We start from the raw sequence: 5,525 nt of genomic DNA on the forward strand, positions 1-5,525 counted from the left end.
GTTGGGATTTGTTTTGTATGTATTTGGGGTGGGAAGTTTTTTGCATTGGGTGTTGTTTTTTTGGTATATATATTGGGGGGATTATGTGAGGGGGAGGGAATGAGTGTGAGGAGGGGGATTGAGTCAGAGGGTGGTAATTGACAGAGGGGGGAGAGTGAGGAAATGAGGGAGTAAGAGTGAAACTCAGGGGAGAGAAATACATGCGAGGTGAGCGGGGATAGCCAGCGGGAGATATCCTGTCAGCCGTTGAAAGCCATTTCCGAGTCTCTCCAGTAGATGCTGCTCCCCTTGACCAGTTTGTATTTCCCTCAACAGCCCTTTAACTATCCAAGCCTCACCCTCAGCTTCCAATGATCTTCTGGATTCAGTTCAAGTTGGTGTAATGGGCCATTAAAACCTTGCAAGGTTTCCATAAGACCAAAAGCACAAACCATAAAAATATGTGCATGTACAGTATATGTTACCTATTTAGATATAATGAATTATTACTTGTACATAATATTATGAGAGGAGAGAGAGAGAGAGAGAGAGAGAGAGAGAGAGAGAGAGAGAGAGAGAGAGAGAGAGAGAGAGAGAGAGAGAGAGAGAGAGAGTTACCATCCAGCAGAACAGCAAAGAGGACAGCACTCAGAGGTAAGCCTGCAAAATAATGTAATGGAGTTCTGTGTCTGTTTCAATAAATTATTTTTCTGACTTACCTCTGAGTGCTGTCTCTCTCTGCAGTTCTGCTCCCCTGCTGGATGGTAACGTACTCTTTACATTATTTATGGGACTAGCACCAGGCCTTTCTAGATATCTACATTGGAGTGCTTGCTGCTTTTTTACATACCGTATTTCCTTGATTGTAAGACGCACTTTTTCCCCAATTTCAAATGGCTGAAATAGGACTGCGTCTTACAATCGATGTACTGAAGAAAAAAAAATCAGCCAGGGGGCGCTGCCGAAGAAGCCACAGCAGCTTTCAGCATTGCACCTAAGGCGTGCCTATAGTGCCGTCGTTGGCGACAGCGACACGGCGGGTGACGTCACCCGTCGCCACCGGCGAAAGTTATGGCGGCAGGGTCGCGGGATTCCGGCAATTTGATTTGTTCAAGGGCCTTCACGTGACGCGAGGGCCCTTGAAAAATCAAATTTTGCCGGCTTCAGATTTTCACGACGGCGGCGTCGCTCTGTCGCTTGTTGCCGTCGCGTGCACTATAAGCACAAATCATCACCCCTCGACCACCGTGCTTGACAGTTAGTATGAGGTGTTTGTGCTGACATTCTGTGTTTGGTTTTAGCCAAACGTGGCACTGTGCATTATGACCAAACATCTCTACTTTGGTCTCGTCTGTCCAAAGGACATTGTTCCAGAAGTCTTGTGGTTTGTTCAGATGCAACTTTGCAAACCTAAGCCGTGCTGCCATGTTCTTTTTAGAGAGAAGAGGCTTTCTCCTGGCATCCCTTCCAAACAAACCATACTTGTTCAGACTTTTTCTTATTGTACTGTCATGAACTTTAACATTTAACATGCTAACTGAGGCCTGTAGAGTCTGAGATGTAACTCATGGGTTTTTTGCAATTTCTCTGAGCTTTGCATGGTCGGACCTTGGGTTGAATTTGCTGGGACATCCACTCCTGGGAAGATTGGCAACTGTCCTGAATGTTTTCCACGTTTGAATAATCTTTCTCACTGTAGAATGATGGACTTTAAATTGTTTGGAATGGCCTTATAACCCTTCCCATATTGATGGGCAGCAACAATTGCTTCTCTAAGATCATTGCTGATGTCTTTCCTCCTTGGCATTGTGTTAACACACACCTGAATGCTCCAGACCAGCAAACTGCTAAAACTTCGGCTTTTATAGAGGTGGTCACACTTGCTGATGATCAACTAATCAATGGCATTTGATTAGCAGCACCTGTCTGCTACTTAGCATCTTAATTCCTATGGAATCAGTCAGGGTGTACTTAGTTTTTCACACACAGCTTCTCCATTTTGGCTTTATTTTTGTAAAACAAATCATGTCATGGTGTAATATGTCGTGTTGTTGTACATCTGAGGTTGTATTTACCTCATTTTAAGACCTGCAAAAGAACAGATGATTGTTATTATGTCCTGATATGTAAAACCATAGAATTCAAATAGGGTGTTCTTTCTTTTTCACACAACTGTATATGTATCCTGTGTGTGCTGTCTCTCCTTACTGGACCACCATCTTGTAATATTTGCCTTTATTATCTTCTATGGGACTAGCATCTGGAGGTATTTTTAGGTATATGTGTGTGCCAGCTGCTATGACAAATTATATATATATATATATATATATGACAAACAAAAAAGAAAAAAGCAGCGCCTCTATTAAGCTAAATCTATAAAGTTCATAAACCAAATAATATAATTAATGAATAATAATAACTAATATGTACCATATAGTAAAAATTAATATATATAACCAAATCAATCAAACTATAAACCAGGAAACAATATGATAATTGTATACATATAGATATATGACAAAAATAAATAAACAGAGAAACAAAAGGAATAAATGGATAATATAAGAGAAAAAAATATATAAAAACCAGTCCTCAAAAATAAGTCCAGTAATGGTGTTGGTTCCGGTGTGGAGGGTCTCCGGCAGCTCTCAGTGTGGTCAAACCAAGTCCACAGTGAATCTAGGGGAAAAACAGGAAGAGAGAGCGCACGCCCATAGCGTAAAATAGTATTTTAATGAGGGGAGGGGGAGAGGGGGGGGATAAAAAATGCACTCACAAGGGTACAATAAAAACAAGCATTGTGTGATATAATCACCACCATCCGGTTCGTGTCTGCAGCGTCTTGGGGCAGTCCCAGTATTGCAGTATCAGGATCGTAGTCCCAACAGGTATCCAGGGCAGATAGTATTCAATACAACTGTATTAGAGTCCTGGAAGATGGCTCCGTGTAGTACAGGCTTCTGCAGCAGTTGCGCATGGATCCGTCCGTTCCAGCGCTCGGTGATGACGTCAGTGTCAATGCGTCTGACGTGATGACGCTCCCTGACGCGTTTCGTCACTCTCGGGTAACTTTTTCAAAGGGTGATGTGGAGATGGGGGAGGTCCGGTATTTATATAGAGAGTCCAATAATCTCAATTACTTTGATCGTCCCCCCTTCTCAGCTGAAAGTGCTAAGTGCTCCAACATATATGCAAATGCCTTAAACATAAAAATATGTCTAAAAATATTTAAAAATATTTAAAGAAGCTTGCTGGATTGGAGATAGAGTACATCATTTGTCACATAGAAAATATAGCTCGCCATATATGAATCTAAAGGGGAACTATCTTTTAGATGATAAAGCATCAAGGTATAATTAAATAGACCTATAAACAATGTAGATATTAATACTAACAGATAAATGGAGATAGGAATGAGTCCTATGAAGCTCCCCCTTAAATTCATTCTGGCCAATATTACATGAAACATCACAGGGGTCATGACAAATTGATAACACAAAAGTCATATAATGTAAACACTATACGTGATAGTTAATTAACCCCTTAAATGACAAACGTCACAATGACCTATATAGACCAGGAGATATTAGGAAATACATAACAAACATATATCATGCCTATGCCACGGACAAAGGCAGCTGTCAGGAATAGTGAGGATATGGTGAAAAAATAATAAAATATATAAGAATTCTAGCAGTATAACAATATATATATATATAATAAAATATATATATTATATATAATATATGTAGAAAAGACATATATAAAACTAAATACCTACATAAGTGTTTCTCAAAAACTTATCAGTGCATATCATTAACTTCGTTACATTATCCAAGTGCTCAGTGAACTGTAATTGTGGTTAAGCTCTGCTATTATAATGTGTATCTAATATTAAAATTAATTCCATGTGTAAGATAAACGTACCTGGGATGTGTAAAATAAATGTAGGAAGATTGTATATTATTGGAAAAATAAAATGTAAATGTGTATAAATAATTACTAACCCTTTATAACCCCTAAATGTATCCAATATTTGTGAGAATATAAATATATAAAGATAGTATATATCTCTAATAAAAAATATTTTGATAAATTAATATGTGTATTAACAACAAATGTATATTGTAATTATATTGGTATTATGTACATTCTTGGAAGGATGTGATGACCCCTACTCAGAGACAGGAGGAGGGACCGGGGCAACGGTACGAGATGGGATGGGGGGGAGAAGGGGGGAAAAGAGAAGGGGCGGGGGATGGGGGGGGAGGGGGGGGAGCGGAGGAGGGGAGGGGGGGGGTGTGGGGGGGGGGGGGGAGGGAAGGGAAGGACAGTGTGGGATCCCACACTATATATATATATATATTCGGGCAGCAATGACAAAGGAAATAATAAATAGTTACTAGGATAGAGAATAATGTAGATAAAGATTGGGAGATATAAAGGAGAGATATAAATGGGACCATTTCAGCCATATATATTAGTACAAACTAAGGCTATTATTATCCTATCCCATTATGCATGACTATCCTTAGGTGGCTCAGAGGACAACAGGTGGCTCAGAGGACAACAGGTGGCTCAGAGGACAACAAGTACAAGTAATAATATGATTTTTAATTATACAGTTATAATTATGGTCTTGCAATATTATTAGTATGGTGTGACAGGGTCGTTGTAACATCATTGCATTATAAAATGTCACTCACTGTAAGACCTGATTCTTAATTATGTTATAGAAGAAGACACATCCATCAAGGATACAGTATGCTGCTATTGGGACTCCTCTGGTACCAGTATACTAAGCTTTTATTGATTCATTTACAGATATACAGTACCTCTTTAATCGAAAAGGAATATAGAGAATAGAGATGACTTGCAAGGTGACAATTTTAATACAATAGTTGTAATATCGATCAGGACTCAGAAAATACATGCAACAAAAAAATAGCATAAGTATACATTGTCAATTTCTTAAACAAAATGCCCAATGTAGCAACTTCCAATATATGTAACAAATTGCACATTTAGCTTTATTCAGTGGATAGAGGTGTCCTGTTTACAGAATATGAACTGAGAAGCTATTGATTTTAATGCTGTTATAATTTATGTTATGTTAGTTTTCAAGAAAAAAAATTCTAAAGAGCAGAAACAAATCTGTATTCAGTTGGCAAATAAATGGAGAAAATAGCATGGAAATAACTACAACAAATGTGGTGATAATGGGGCAGCAATGAAAAAGCAAACAATAACGAGTTACTACAGTAGGATAGAGGAACATATAGATAAAATAGGGAGATACAAAGGGGACCGTTTCAGCCATACTGTATATATATATATATATATATATATATATATATATATATATATATATATATATACACTAGTACAAAAAAAGGCTATCATTATCCTATCCCATCATGCGTGACTATTCTTAGCTGGCTCAGAGGACAAAAAGGACAGGTAATAATATGATTTTTATTTATACAGTTATAATTATGGCCTAGCAATATTATTAGTATGATGTGACAGGGTCGCTGTAAAGTCAT

Source organism: Ascaphus truei, chromosome 6 (genome assembly GCF_040206685.1).
Source record: "Ascaphus truei isolate aAscTru1 chromosome 6, aAscTru1.hap1, whole genome shotgun sequence".
Lineage (NCBI taxonomy): Eukaryota > Metazoa > Chordata > Amphibia > Anura > Ascaphidae > Ascaphus > Ascaphus truei.